General features: G+C 45.2%; 1 protein-coding gene across 7 annotated transcripts in view; it reads right to left on the bottom strand.

The window, feature by feature from the left end:
• The window catches only part of nrxn3a (neurexin 3a), a 1361409-nt gene that overhangs the window by 967747 nt on the left and 376926 nt on the right, over positions 1-16736 (bottom strand). The gene's annotated exons all lie outside the window — the stretch shown is intronic.

Below are 16736 nucleotides of genomic sequence, written 5' to 3'. Positions count from 1 at the left end.
TCTAATGGCTTACCCCTTATTCTTAAACTGTGGCCCCTGATTCTGGACTCCCCCAACATCGGGAACATGTTTCCTGCCTCTATCTTATCCAAACCTTTAATAATCTTATATGTTTCAATAAGATTCCCTCTCATCCTTCTAAATTCCAGAATATATAAGCCCAGCTGCTCCATTCTATCAGCATATCACAGTCCCGCCATCTCAGGAATTAACCTTGTAAACCTACTCTGCAGTCCCTCAATAGCAAGAATGTCCTTCCTCAAATTAGGGGACTAAAACTGCACACAATACTCCAGGTGTGGTCTCACTATGGCCCTGTACAACTGCAGAAGGACTTCTTTGCTCCTATACTCAACTCCTCTTGTTATGAAGGCCAACATGCCTTTATAACAATGCCTTCATGCCTTTTGGGTTAGTTTACTTTGGTTTTCGGAGATACAGCGTGGAAACAGGCCCTTCGGCCCACTGGGTCCGTGCCTACCCCGTACACTAACACTATCCCACACATATTAGCGACGATTTATATTTACACCAAACCAATTAACCTACAGTGCAACTGCAGAAGGACATCTTTATGTAACTCCTTTATGTAACTCCTTCGTCTAACTGGCCATCACAAAAAAATCATCCGAATTCAGCATAAATCTGAACCAAAATAGAACATTAGTAATGAAGTTCCATTATGTGTAGGGAGGAAATGTAGGTGTTGGTTTAAACCAAAGATAGACACAAAAAGCTGGAGTAACTCAGCGGGACAGACAGTTTTGACCTAAAATGCCACCTATTCCTTTTCTCCAGAAATGCTGTCTGATCCACTGAGTTACTCCAGCTTTTTGCGTCTATCTTCATGAACTTCCATTAGTTGATTTAATTTTTGGTTCCTTTGTTCTGTTAAGGATTTGGATCTTGTTCCCCTTTTCAGTATTCTGTGGATTTCTTATTAGTTTAGTTTTGAGATCGGCCCTGTGGAAACAGGCCCTTCGGCCCACCGAGTCCGCACCGACCAGCGATCCCTGCACACTAATACTATCCTACACACACTGGGGACAATTTACAATTTTACCAAGCCAATTAACCTCTAAACCTGTACAGCTTTGGAGTGCGGGAGGAAACCGGAGTACCCGGAGAAAACCCACGCAGGTCACGAGGGAGAACGTACAAACTACAGACAGCATCCATGGTCAGGATCAAACCTGGGTCCCTGTCGCCTTGAGGCCATGAGGCAGCAACTCTACCGCTGCGCTGCTTTGCTGCCCAAACAGTTCAGCAAAAGATGCCAGGCAGATGTTTTAAAGAGTTAAAAAATAGCGTGGGTTTTTTGTAAAATCTTAAACAGTGGAATCTCAGCAACTGAATAAAAATGAAAGACAAAGTTACCTATCAAAACTGAAGTGCGTGATAGGATTTTAAATGATAAAAGGGAAAAAGGCTCCTTAATATAAGTAAACAATTCTGTACGCTCGAACTTGTCAGGCGACTTGAATTACTACAGGGACCCTCTTGCTGTTGTCTTTATTTATTCCTTAAGATGTGAGCATCACATCACTTGATCCAACCTAAAAACATAAATTCGGATTTGGATGGGCAGCACGGATGTGTCATCTTCATTCTGTAAAGATTTGACCAGAAATACGACATGTTTCGATGTTGACGCTGTTTTCTAATCTTAAAGAGAGTGAAGGAGGCAAGTTTCCAGCTTGCATTTGTGCAAAGCCCCTCAGCCCTCTGCAGTTAATAAAACATACTGGAGATTGCATTCATAGCATAACACTATCTTCTACAAATCTCCCAAGGCAAATTCTCTGCCAATGCTAACTATTGTTTTTAATGCCAGCCCAGATTTTCAAGGTAACAATACCCATTGCACAGTGTAATAAAATTCCACTAAATAATGAAATTACTTGCGAAATCATAAGTGATAGGAGCAAAATAAGGCCGTGTACTCCACCATTCAATCATGATTGATCTAGTATCCCTCCCTCCTAACCCCATCCTCCTGCTTTCTCCCCATAACCCCTGACACCCGTACTAATCAAGAACCTATCTATCTCTATCCATGGGCCTCCACAGCCTTTTGTGGCAATGAATTTCACAGATTCACCACCCTCTGGCCAAAGAAATTCCTCCTCATCTCTTTCCTAAAGGAACGTCCCTTAATTCTGAGGCTGTGCCTTTTGGTCCTAGATTCTCCCACTAGTGGAAACATCCTCTCCACGTCCACTCCATCCAGGCCTTTCACTATAGAACCTGTTAACACATGTAAAACTAATTGTCCACCGGTCTTTGCTTCCAATTACACTATAGCAGCACCTAGTGGTGAAGCTGGGTATTCAGAACCCACGTCATTGGTCGGGACTATCGCGTGACCGGGGGTTTCTTCGCGGGTTTTTGAGAGTGATCAGTAGTTAGCAAAGATTATAGAGCAGAGCAAGATGCGCCACTCTGTGAAAAAAGTGTGAAGTGATCGATGCTCTATAAAACATTGTTCCCTACAACACGGATTACACCAAGGATGATAGAGGGGATCAATCTTTGGAACGGATTACACCAAAGATACTAGAGGAGCATTGCCCGCTGCCTCGGGAGCGCCGACCGCGGGCAGACGCTTGAGGCTCTCCCGCCAGCCGCCTTCATCTAGTATCGGGGGGACCGAGAATCAGTCCTGGATCAACTCAGGAGTGGAGGAAAGGTCCTCTTCCCCCGCTTTTCCCTGCGACCTGATGTAAGAGCAGATTGTATAACTGTGGAGTCCGCCCCTGCTACCAAAGATGTCGTGTTTGGCATCAACAAATGGCGGCCGTGACGTTCCGTTGCGTACTACACGTCAGTCCATTGTATTTCGGAGGAGTGGTCTATCTTGCTCTGCTCTATAATCTTTGGTAGTTAGTGCTCCTCGCATCGACTGGAGCTGGAATAGTTAAATCTTGACTGGGTACATGGTAGTTTGAGCATTGTTTTCGCCAATAAAGAATATTTTGCTCCACCTGCCTGGTCTCAAATAGCAAATACAATATGCTCAGTCTTCCGAACTAATGGAATGGCTCTGAATTACGAGTAGGTTGATAAACTGTGGTTGAGATATCCTCAATATACTTACTCTCACAGGATGAAAACGGACAGATTCTGGAAGTTTCTCACAGTTTAATATCATTATTTTTTCATTACTGCTGCTATATTAATTTTTAATTTCAACAAGTCTTCATAAACATTAGTTTGCATGGTCCCACTTGTTCTGATTGTTGACTGATTTTCTTATTTTCGCAGGTTCACATGTTATAGTAGAATTAGGCCATTCGGCCCATCGAGACCACTCCGCCATTCATCATGGCTGGTGATAAGAGCCTCCCAATCCCATTTTCCCCATAACCCTTGACACCCATTCTAATCAAGAATCTGTCTATCTCTGCCTTAAAAATATCCACAGACTTGGCCTCCACAGCCCTCTGTGACAATGAGTTCCACAGATTAACTACCCCCTGACTAAAGAAGTTTCTCCTCACCTCCTTTCGAAAAGAGCGCTCTTTAATTCTAATGCTATGACCACTGATCCTAGACTTTCCCACCAGTGGAAACATATTTTCCACATCCACTCTATCTACACCTTTTATTATTCTGTAAGCTTCAATGCGGACCCCGCCCCCCTCAATCTTCTAAACTCCAGTGAGTGAATTTGCATTTATACATTTTCAGAAAACCCACAGTGGATTTTAACTGCACTCTCAAATGATCATTACTGTCATATAACAGCAAAGATTTTTTGTGTGTTGATGTGAATATATTTTGATAGATTCCTTTTCTACGCCTTTTTAAAAAATATTTTTAGTATTGGTTTTATCACCTTATGTGCTTGTCTCCAAGTGGCAATTTTGTGTAATAGTATGTAGGAAGGAACTACAGATGCAGGTTTACTCCAGCATTTTGTGTCTGTATTCGGTCTAAACCAGCATCCACAGCGCCACAAGGAGAGAGCACAAAAGGTGATAAAACCAATATTAAAAAAATAAAACAGGCAGCATCTCTGGGTAGAAGGAATGTGTGACGTTTCGGGTTGAGGTAGGGTCGCCAACTTTCTCACTCCCGAATAAGGGACAAAAGGTCAAAATACGGGACAAATTCCCGACAGTAATTCGTTGACCGACTCGGCCGTGGCTGGGTGAATGATGAGTTGGGCCCGGGTGCTGGACTGCACACAAAGCCCAGCCGGCGGGCCAGCTGAGGAGTTTTGGCCCGGGCCGCGCAACGTCGCGCGCAAAGTCCGGCGCCCCATCCAACTCATGAACCGATGATCGGCCATGAGAAGGAGGGGTGGTGGTGGTGGTGGTGTCGGCGGTAAGCGAAGGTCCGAAGGTCGGACAGCTGGCCGGGCTGCCGACCGACGGGGCCACGGGCAAGGTGCTGCTGCTGCTGCTGCTGCACTCCACGGGCTGCACTACGTCGGGACGGATGAGGTGGCTAATACGGGACAGTTGGCAACCCTAGTTTGAGTTTCCCGCCAAATGTTTTTCTTTCAATTTTGTTTAAACATAGAAGCTGGAGCGGGAAAAGCCTGAACTATAGATCTCTGACTTAAGCAAAGCACATATTACTGGGGCAACTCAGCAGGTCAGGCATACCTGAAGGACATGCGTAGACCATGTTTCAGGTGGGACCCTTCTAACCTATGACCCATTCGTCCTTGATTAGTGAGGGAGTCAAGGGTTAAGGGGAGAAGGCAGGAGAATGGGGTTAGGAGGGAGAGATAGATCAGCCACAGAGTAGACGTGATGGGCCTAATATCGCTCCTAAAACATGTGAACATGACCTAGGGAAGGGAAGATATTGTGGAGAAAAGTATAATGCCCCTGTCCCACTTAGGAAACCTGAATGAAACCTCTGGGGACTTTGTGCCCCACCCAAGGTTTCCGTGCGGTTCCCGGAGGTTCCCGGAGGTTTTTGTCAGTCTCCCTACCGGCTTCCACTACCTGCAGCCTCCGGCAATCGCCTGCAACCTCTGGGAACCGCACGGAAACCTTGGGTGGGGCGCAAAGTCTCCAGAGGTTTCCGTTCAGGTTTCCTCAGTGGGACAGGGGCATTAGGGAGAGAATGAATGATAACTTAGATAGGCAGGGACTCTTCTCAGAGTGTGAGAAAGAGAACCTCAACAAATACAGTAGCCGACTGTACATGTCAACTCCCAAAAAACCTAAATTACTAGAAGGGGCCCAACCCACCTATCCTTGTTCTCCAGACAATAGACAATAGGCAACAGGTGCAGGAGTAGGCCATTCGACCCTTCAAGCCAGCACCGCCATTCAATGTGATCATGGTTGATCATCCACAATCAGTACCCCGTTCCTGTCTTCTCCCCATATCCCCTGACTCCGCTATCTTTAAGAGCCCTATCCAGCTCTCTCTTGAAAGTATCCGTACTTAACCTTCTGTTTAACTGTTATGTAATTCTCACTTGAATAATGCTAGTAAACATAGAATACAATTGCTAAGCTTTGGTTTGGTGTGGCTGATCATTGTGTCAGCTAGTAATTTAGATTGTTTACTGCCTGCTGCAGAGAACAAGGTCTTCGCACTGAAGCAGTTATTTTGCCTCTTTTTCTGCAAATGCTGCCTGATCTTTAGACTTTAGAGATGCAGTGCAGAAACTGGCCCTTTGGCCCACTGAGTCCGCGCCTACCAGCGTGCGTACAAACTCCGTACAGACAGCACCCGTAGTCAGGATCGAACCCGCGTCTCAGGCGTTGTGAGGCAGCCACTCTACCGCTGCGCCACTGTGCATCCACTGCATGTAAGAAAATAATTTCACTGTTCGTTTGCACATGTGAAATAAAAGCACCTTTGAATTATATTCTGTATCTTTCCCTTTGCTTTCATCTATTGTGCTTGAGTTTGATCTGATTACATTTACATAGGGTATATTTTATCTGTTTGGATAGCATGCAAAACAAGGCTTTTCATTGTACCTCGGTACATGTGACAATAATAATCCCAAACCTAACAGGGCACACAGAGTGGTGCAGCGGCAGAGTTGCTGCCTCGCAGCGCCGGAGACCCGGGTTCGATCCCCACTACGGGTGCTGTCTGTCCAGAGTTTGGACGTTCTCCCCGTGACCTGCGTGGATTTTCTGCAAGATATTCGATTTCCTCCCAATCATTCACAAGTTCACAAGTTACAAGTTATGGGAGTAGAGTTAGAACGGAGACGAGGAAACACTTTTTCTCACAGAGAGTGGTGAGTGTGGAATTCTCTGCCTCAGAGGGCGGTGCAGGTTGGTTCTCTGGATGCTTTCAAGAGAGAGCTGGATAGGGCTTTTAAAAATAGCAGAGTCAGAGGATATGGTGGAGAAGGCAGGAACGGGGTACTGATTGGGGATGATCAGCCATGGTCACATTGAATGGCGATGCTGGTTCGAAGGGCTGAATGGCCGAATGTTCTACTCCTGCACCTGTTGTCTATTGCCTATTGTCTATTATTTATTGAAGCGTTTCTACATTTGATTGTGGAGAAAACTTTCTTATAAAATGCAGTACAATTAGCCATGCCTTTTCCTTCAACTGTCCCTGAATGAAGTCACTTTATTCTTCAGATCTCTTTACCAGTTACTGGAAGTTTGCTTAAACAAATAATAATAGGTTGTGAAAAAAACCCCAACAGAACTGAAGACAAGCAATTTGTGCGAAATGTCATTGAAATGTCAAGGAGTGATTCACGATGCAGTGTGAAAGCAGAGATACAGTAATTGCAAGCTGGAGATGGCACAATTAAAAAAATAACTCATTCCTCCAGTCAGAGAGTCATACAGTCTGAAGAAGGGTTTCGACCCGAAACGTCGCCTATTTCCTTCGCTCCATAGATGCTGCCTCACCCGCTGCGTTTCTACAGCATTTTTGTCTACCTTCAATTTTCCTGCATCTGCAGCTCCTTCTTAAACATAGAGTGATACAGTGTGGAAACAGGCCCTTCGGCCCAACTTACCCACAACGGCTAACATGTCCCAGCTACACTAGTCCCACCTGCCCACGTTTGGCCCATATCCCTCCAAACCTGTCCTATCCATGTACCAGTCTAACTGTTTCTTAAACGTTGGGATAGTCCCAGCCTCAACTACCTCCTCCGGCAGCTCGTTCCATTCACCCACCACCCTTTGTGTGAAAAAGTTACCCCTCAGATTCCGATTAAATCTTTTCCCCTTCACCTTTCCCTCTGTGTCCCCTGGTCCTAGATTCACCTATGCTGGGCAAGAGACTCTGTGCATCTTCCCGATCTATTATTTTATACACCTCTATAAGATCATTTGGTTTATGTTTCATTCGCAAGAAGAAGATTCACAAGTTACGTAACAGGTTATAGGAGTAGAATTAGGCCATTCGGCCCATCGAGTCTACTCCGCCATTCATTCAATCATGGCTGATCTCAGCCTCCTAATCCCATTTTCCTGCCTTCTCCCCAAAACCTTTGACACCCGTTCCAACCGAGAATTCCCGGAGCATTGCTTTGTAAAAAGGTATTTTCCCTTCGTGCAGTCAGCTTTCTAACTTCACTACCCATTAATTCCCAAGTTTCAAAAAAAAATTTAAACGCATTTCTACTTGTGAGCACTTGACAAATATCTATATTACCGAGCCATTAGCTATTTTACAGAATATATTAGAGAGTATGTTTAACTTAATAACCTATTAAATCAATTTTTAATTATCAGCCACTTGCAACTATGCTTTTCCAATAAAATAGCGGGGCGGCCCAGTGGCGCAGCGGTAGAGTTGCTGCCTTACAGCGCTCGCAGTGCCGGTGACCCGGGTTCGATCCCGACTACGGGTGCTGTCTGTGCGGAGTTTGCACGTTCTCCCCCGTGACCCGCATGGGTTTTCTCCGAGATCTTCAGTTTTCTCCCACACTCCAAAGACGTGCAGGTTTGTAGGTTAATTGGCTTGGTGTAAGTGTAAATTGTCCCTAGTGTGTGTAGGGTAGTGTTAGTGTGCGGGAATCGCTGGTCGGCATGGACTCTGTGGGTCGAAGGGCCCATTTTCGCGCTGTATCTCTAAATGAGACTAGACACAACTGTTGTTATCTTTTCATTTGTCTGTGTTTTGAATCTTTATACAGAAGGTTCTTTGTAGTTTACGAAGGATATTACTTGGTTTACCTACCTGTTGTGCTGCTTGATCAGCCATGATCACATTAAATGGTGGTGCTGGCTCGAAGGGCCAAATGGCCTACTCCTGCACCTATTGTCTATTGTCTATTGTGTGTTGCTTTAATTATTCCGTTTCGGGACATAAGGCAATGGGACCTCGCATTGGGGGGACCATCAAGAACTAAGGAGGACCTCAAATTAAATACTTTAAGCCCTGTCCCACGGTACGAGTTCATTCGAAGAGCTCTCCCGAGTTTAAAAAAAATCAAACTCGTGGTAAGCACGGAGAATGAACGTAGCGGGTACGTCAGAGCTCGGGGACGTCTCTTAGCGCTAAGGGCAGGTACTCGGGAAGACTCGCTAACGGCAGGTAAGCACGGGAAGACTTGTGAAGATTTTTCAACATGATGAAAAATGTCCACGAGAGCCCGGCGTACCGACGAGTGGCCATTACCGTAAATCTCCGAGTTCGAATCTGGGCAAACTCGGGAGAACTCTTGGAATGAACTCGTACCGTGGGACAGGGCTTTTTGTGTTAAAATAGAATACTTTGTAACTTTGTCTGCGCCCTTTATGTAGCGACTATTTGCATACCTTGTGTGTGCAAAACACAGAATCTCACTGTGACGTCACATGTGACAATAAAGCATTAATTCATTCATTCATTCATAAAACGATCTTGACTTAAACCTTCACTCCTCCGGTGCAAAAATCTCAACAAAAACAACATGTAAGTGAAGGGCAATCAGGTCAAATTCTCTCTCCCACAACAAACTTCATGGAGAGACCAGTGTCAGGGGGAGACTGGTAGTATCTCCCTGACGACAAGTCTGGCATTACCAGGTAAGCATGTGCATAATTGTGCGGCACGGTGGCGCAGGGGTAGAGTTGCTGCCTTACAGCGCCAGAGACCCAGGTTTGATCCTGACTACGGGCGCTATCTGTACTGAGTTTGACCGTTCTCCCCCCCGTGACCTGCGTGGGTTTGCTCCGGGTGCTCCGGTTTCCTCCCACACTCCAAAGACGCCCAGATTTGTATGTTAATTGGCTTCGGTAAAATTGTAAATTGTCCCGTGTGTGTGTGTGTGTGTGGTGTGGCATTAGTGCACTGGGATCACTGGTCGGTGCGGACTCGGTGGGCCTGTTTCCGCTATCTCCATCTATATCTCTATCTTAATTGTGAAATTCTGGTGTTGTGGTAGGATGGCAGCAAATACAGATACATTGTCCCTCTGAACTCATTCTGCTGCACCAAGATAGTAGCTGTCAAAGCTATCAGAACGGAGACACAATGGAATGCAGATATTAGAGACTTGAGCCAAACACAGAATGCTGGAGAAACTCAGTGAGTCAGGCAGCATCTGGGGAGGGAATGGACAAACGACGTTTCACATTGGGACCGCTCTTCAGACTGGGAAATTGACTGGGTCAGCCAGGTCCAGAGCATCAGAATAAAAGGACATACCCTTGGAAAGATGATGAGGAATTTCCTTAGTCCGAGGGTGGTGAATATGTGGAATTCATTGCCACTAAAGGCTGTGGAGGCCAGGTCAATGGCAGAGATTGATAGATTCTTGATTAGTGTGGGTGTCAGGGGTTATGGGGAGAATGGGGTTGAGACGGAAAGATAGATCTGGGCTTGATGGGCTGAATGGCCTATTGAGTAAACTATTGAGACACTCAGGAAGGAAGAAATGGTTAGGAAGATACTGATATATCTGGAGTTCAGGAGTTGGGTCACTTTAATACAGGTGAACATTTTAAAATATCTACATTACCAAGTCATTAGATATATTCACAATTCCAGGGAATATTAGGGATCTGGAAAAGGATCCTGACCAGAAATATTGCCTGCCATTCCATATCCCATATGCTGCCTGAATTGGTGAGTTCCTCCAGCACTTTGTGTAAGGGCAGCATGGTGGCGCAGCGGTAGAGTCGCTGCCTCACAGCGCCAGAGACCCGGGTTCGATCACGACTACGGGTGCTGTCTGTACGAGATTGTACGTTCTCCCCTTGACCGGGTGGGTTTACTCCGAGATCTCCGGTTTCCTCCCACACTCCAAAGAAGTACAGGTTTGTAGGTAAAATTGTAAGCAGCCACTAGTGTGTGTGGGATAGTGCTAGTGTGCTGGGATCGCTGGTCAGTGCGGTTTCGGTGGGTTGAAGGGCCTGTTTCCGCGCTGTATCTGTAAACTAAACTAAACTAAACCATGAGGATCGTTTAAGAAAGAACTTCAGATGCTGAAAAAAATCGAAGGTAGATAAAAATGCTGGAGAAACTCAGCGGGTGAGGCAGCATCTATGGAGCGAAGGAATAGGCGACGTTTCGAGTCGAGACCCGAGAGAGAGAGAGAGAGAGACTGGGGATAGAATTGTGAATCATTTATTAAAAAGATTAATAAGCTCTTTCATTAGTTTGGCGAGTTCTCACAAGAGCATATTTGTTAATCTATCATGCAATAAAACTTCCTAATACTTTCTTTCTTAAGGAAAACATGATAAACCAGCTCTTTAATAAATTAAATCAACATAAATGTTATTGTAAAATTTAATGTGACCAGGAAATAAACCCTTGCTACTGTGGGACCGTAAAGCTGTCTCGTCTGCCCATGATAGTTATGCAAGTGTTTGTTTTTCAATTTTATGTTGAGATTAGTCACTATTTAATCACATGTGCATATCTCAGAAGCATCGCATGTCGTAAATCAGATATCACTATGCACTGAAGACTAGTTCGACTTTAGGGAATTCCATTAGCACGTTTTGCATTTTACAACAGAGAGGAGTCTGTCTGCCTTCATAAGGTCATAAGTTCTCGGAGCAGAATTCGGCCCATCAAGTCTACTCCACCATTCACAATCACAATAATCACAATAATACTTTATTTCCAAGTAGGTTTTGCAACATACGTGGAATTTGATTTGCCAAGTCAAGTCAAACAAATAAAAAGCAGCAGAACACACAAAACACATTTTAACATGAACATGTCCCAGCTACACTAGTCCCACCTGCCCATGTTTGGTCCATATCCCTCCAAACCTGTCTTATCCATGTACCTGTCTAACTGTTTCATAAATGTAGGGATAGTCCCAGCCCCAACTACCTCCTCTGGCAGCTCGTTCCATACACCCACCACCCTTTGTGTGAAAACGTTACCCCTCAGATTCCTATTATATATTTTCCCCTTCACCTTCAACCTATGTCCTCTGGTCCTCGATTCACCTACTCTGAGCAAGAGACCCTGTGCATCTACCCGATCCATTCCTCTCATGAACTTATACCCCTCAATACAATCAGGTGCTCTGGTTTCCTCCCACACTCAATGACACCTATAGGTTTGCAGATTAATTGGATAGGTAAAATTGTTAAATTGTCCCTAGTGTGTGTAGGATAGTGTTAAATGGTTGGCCCACTTGGGCGACCTGATTGGCGATTTTCGAAGAGTTTGAAAAAATGACATGTTGAAGACCTCCTTCGACCTCCTTCGACTAGGTTGAAGACCAGCTTCAACTAGCTACGACTCACTTCGGGAAAATTGGACACCAAATAGTGGAGAGTGAAGACGACCTCCTTCGATCTCCTTCGACCTCCCTTCAACTATGATGAAGACTATCTACGACTTCCTTTGACTACCTTCGACTACCCTCGATTACCTACGACTAACATGCCGACCTACTACGACTAAACCTACGAGTAAAAAATGTATCGATTTTTTCCATGGCGACCTTTCTTTACACGCGGGCATTTTTCAACATGTTGAAAAAAACGCCGCAACCTAGCTGAGGCCTCGAGTAGGCGGAACCCACTCTTGAGCATGAAGGAGAGTTACGAAGACCTCCTACGACCTCCTGTCGCCCTTACTGTGAGTGTGAGTCGAGGGTAAACTCGCCAGAACTCGTGGTTTTGGTCGCCCAAGTGGGACAGGCCCTTTAATGTGCGGGGATCGCTGGTCAGCACAGATTTGGTGGGCCGAAGAGCCTGTTTCCATGGTGTTTCTTCAAACTACACAAGGATCGACACAAAATGCTGGTCTGATGAAGGGTCTTGACCTGAAACGTCACCCATTCCTTCTCTCCAGAGATGCTGCCTGTCCCGCTGAGCTACTCCAGCATTTTGTGTCTATATCTAGTCCATAGTTTGTTGTAGGACTGTTGCTTTCCACATTTCCTTCTTTACAACAACCACCAACACACCACACAATTGGCTCTAGAGTCATCCCATAATTTGGTCGGAAAGTTGACGAGGGATCAAAATGTGACGATTTTCACGAATGACTATTACTTCGCAGGGAAACAAATCATTTTAATTTACACCATGCCTGCCTCTTAAGGCCCTGTCCCACTTAGGCAATTTTTTCGGCGATTGCCGGCGCCTGTCATAGCCATAGCAGGTCGCCAAAAAAGCCAGACAATTTTTAATAAGCCAGAGATACACGGCTGTGAAGTTCGGCAGACATTTAACATTACGGGTCAGTTATCTTTGGTTCTGAAAACTACTGCTTATGTTTTTTTCCCCAATGAGCCAATGAAAACCACTGGTCAGCACCGTCTACAACCTACGAGAAACTCCGAGAACCTTCAACCTCCTGTCAACCCACTAGGACCTCCGGGCGACCCACATACGGCACAAGAATTCTCGCTACTCTCCATGGTGGCTTCATTCTGGTCGCTGCTAAGTTTTCAACATGTTGAAAAATTCTCGGTGACCATAATGAGGCCGCGACTAGTTCCCAGAATGCGGGAACACCTCACGACCACGAAGGCGACTCCCCGGCAACCACCCACGAACATGTGGCGACTGCATAGTCTCCTGCAGTCGTCTAAAAAGTCGCCTAAAGGGCCTGTCCAACTTTCACGACCTAATTCACAACCTTTTTTACTCGTGGACATTTTTCATCAGGCTAGAAAAATGCCTCGACTTACTTGATGCCATGAGTACCTACGACTAGCATCACGACCTACCCACGACCTCCTACGAACTCGTGACGACCATGCTGCGAGTATGAGTCAAGGGCAAACTCGGCAGAGGTCGTGAATTAGGTCGTGAAAGTGGGACAGGCCCTTAAGTGGGACAGGCCCATAACTAACCTGAGTTACTGAAGCCAAAAAAATATTTCACAAGGCAAAAACAATTGGCAGTTTGTGAATTACCCTCCGTGGTGTGACAGTCAGAACAAAACGCATATCCTTGACCTTCTTTTCCTAAATGTTAATGGTAAGAAAGCCTTTACTATCATGTAATTCCTACAAGACAAACGAAATACATTTTTACAAATGACTGGTTTGATGCAGCGGGCCTACTTATGGAATTGGCAGCTGATGAAAATATCATAAATCACTGTAGTAAAATACATAATTGCCAAGTTTGTTTTTTGTGAGAAAGCCATTTGGTATAAATGTATTTCTTGCATTGCAATTAAAAACGAAGGAAATAAGAGCAGAAATAGGTACCTATTTACAACGAGATCTGGGGGTCCTTGTACATCATTCACTGAAAGTAATCATGCAGGTACAGCAGGCAGTGAAGAAAGAATGGCATGTTGGCCTTCATAACAAGAGGAGTTGAGTATAGGAGCAAAGAGGTTTTTCAGCTGTTTACAGGGTCTCAGTGAGACCACACCTAGAGTATTGTGTGGAGTTTTGCTCCAAAATTGAGGAAGGAGATTCAATGGCCACCGTGCCATTGAGGGCATGCAGGATGGCGGGACTGTCATATGTTGAAAGAATGTAACGACCGGGCTTATATAAACTCGGATTTAGAAGGATGAGAGGGTATCTTGTTGAAACATAAAAGATCATTAAGGGATTGGACACACTAAAGGCAGGAAACATGTTCCCGATGTTGGGGGGTGGGGAGAGGGGGGGGGGGGGGGGGGGGGGGGGGGGGGGGGGGTGCAGAGCCAGGGAGCCACAGTTTAAGAATAAGGAGTAAGCCATTTAGAATGGAGATGGGAAAAATCTTTTTCACCCGATGAGTTGTGAATCTATGGAATTCTCTGCTTCAGAAGGCAGTGGAGGCCAATTCTCTGGATGCTTTCCAGAGAGGGTTAGATAGGATTCTTAAAGATAGCGGAGTCAGGGGATATGGGGAGAAGGCAGGAACGGGGTATGATTGAGGATGATCATATCAATCAATCAATCAGATTTATTCATCACGTACATAATAAATTGCAGTGAAATGAACTTGCCAGCAGCAGTACAATCAAAAAGAATACACAATAAAATAGTGAATGGCAGTGCTGGCTTGAAGATGATAAGGTCTCTCCCTCCTAACCCCATTCTCCTGCCTTCTCACCATAACCTCTGACACCTCTACTAATCAAGAATCTATCTACCTCTGCCTTAAAAATATCCACTGACTTGGCCTCCACAGCCTTCTGTGGCAAAGAATTCCACAGATTCATCACCCTCTGACTAAATACATTTCTCATCATCTCCTTCCTAAAAGAACGTCATATGACCTCTAGTCCTAGACTCTCCTACTAATGGAAACATCCACATCCACTCCATCCAAGCTATGCACACATTCACTCTGTTAAGAGGTTCTCCTGGCAGTCTGAAGAAGGGTTTTGACCCGAGACGTCACCTATCCATGTTCTCCTGAGATGCTGCCTGACCCGCTGAGTTACTCCAGCAATCTGTGTTCTTTTGTGTATTAACCAACATCTGCAGTTCTTTGCTTCTACAGTGGAAACTAACTTCTATTTTCACTAAGCATGTACATACAAACTTCTGTATGCAATTAACAGTTCCCAGTTAACAGCGCAATGTAATTTTACACGCACTGCTACAATGATTAAATGCGCAAGATGTAATTTTTTTGATGTAGTGACTTCAATGAGCTGCTAATTTGATTATATATTGAGTCACTCCTCATCAATTCCCCTGTTATTGTTTTAAACAATGGGATATGTTATGATATAATTTTTCATATTTTCCGAATGTGTTTGATTAGTCTTTGTTAAGATGTGTTGGGGGCGTTTTTTTTAAACAAAAATATTATGCTCTCAATCTAAACATTTCAAGGGCTCAGGCACAAAACATTCATCTTTCCTAGTATTCCGAAAGACATTAAGAACGCGAGATACAGGCGATTTTCCAGCGGACTGCCGGCGACTTTCAAGTTGCCAGCAGTCGCCTAAAAAAAACGGGAACTGGAGCGGCGACTGTCAGAGATGAACACACACACACGCACAAACACATCGCAAAGGCGGGGGACAGGGCAAGCGGGGGGAGCGTTGTCTGAAATTCACACGGTGCAAATCCAAGGTGATACAGACACACCGCGATGAATAGGAAAGTTGGCGCTGTAATTAAGACGGCTAAAGCACAGTGTATGGTAAGTCATTTACAAGAGGGCGGGGGGAGGAGGAGGAGAAGGAGGGAGAAGGAGCGGCTGCGAAGCTCGGCGGACATTTAACATTATCGGTCGGTTATCCTTGGTTCTGAAAACTACTGCTTACTTTTTTTTCCCCAATGAGCCAATGAACCTACGCGAACCTTCGACCTGTCAACCCATTAGGACCTCCTTGCGACCCACCTACGGCTCGAGAATTCTCCCTACTCTCCATGGCGGCTTCATTCCAGTCGCCGTTAATTTTTCAACCTGTTGAAAAATCCTCGGCGACCATAATGAGGCCACGACTAGTTCCCAGAATGTGGGAACTCCTCACGACCATGAAGGCGACTCCCCGGCAACCGCCCGTGAACATGTGGCGACTGCATAGTCGCCTGCAGTCACATAAAAAGTGCCCATTAGAGAATCCAGAGACTGCAGATACTGGAATCTGGAGCAATAAACAAACTGCTGGAGGGACTCAGTCGGTCAGGCAAAGTCGGTGGAGGGAAATGGACTTGACCTCTTGCTAGAGGGCACAGCTTAAGGATAAGGGGGAAAGACTGGATAGACTGGTGTATTCTCTCTAGGGGAATCCTTGTTCCCGGTCCGCTGCCGGGACCGAGATGAGAAGAACTTTTTCACACATTTGAACGTTTCAGGTCATTGAGAACCTTTGGGCTTCTGAGAGAGTGCAGGTGGGATTCAGCCAGGTGAAATGTACTCAACATAATTCCTACATATGATGAAAAAATGGGTCGACTGGGCTGGTAGTCACTGGAATATAGAAGGATGAGAGGGAATGGACAGGCTAGATGCAGGATAAATGTTCCCCATGTTGGGGGAGTCCAGAACCAGGGGTCACACAGTTTAAAAATAAGGGGTTGGCCATTTAGGACTGAGATGAGGAAAAACATTTTCATCCATAGAGTTGTGAATCCGTGGAATTCTCTGCCACAGAAGGCAGTGGAGGCTAATTCACTGGATGTTTTCAAGAGAGTTAGAAAACGGAATGAAGGGATAGGGGGAGAAAGCAGGAACAGGGTACTGATTTTGGATGATTAGCCATGATCATATTGAATGGTGGTGCTGGCTGGAAGGGCCGAATGGCCTCCTCCTTTTTTCTAATTTTCTATCATCTGAACATTACCTGTCTATTTCCTTTCAAAGATGTTTTGGAGCTGAAACCTAACCCTGACCTGCTGAGTCCTGCAGGAATTTATTTTTACGCACTAATAAGTATTAGGACGAGGGTATTTAACCCATCAAATC

Source organism: Leucoraja erinacea, chromosome 9 (genome assembly GCF_028641065.1).
Source record: "Leucoraja erinacea ecotype New England chromosome 9, Leri_hhj_1, whole genome shotgun sequence".
Classification (NCBI taxonomy): domain Eukaryota; kingdom Metazoa; phylum Chordata; class Chondrichthyes; order Rajiformes; family Rajidae; genus Leucoraja; species Leucoraja erinaceus.
This window is presented reverse-complemented; position numbering and strand designations above follow the sequence as displayed.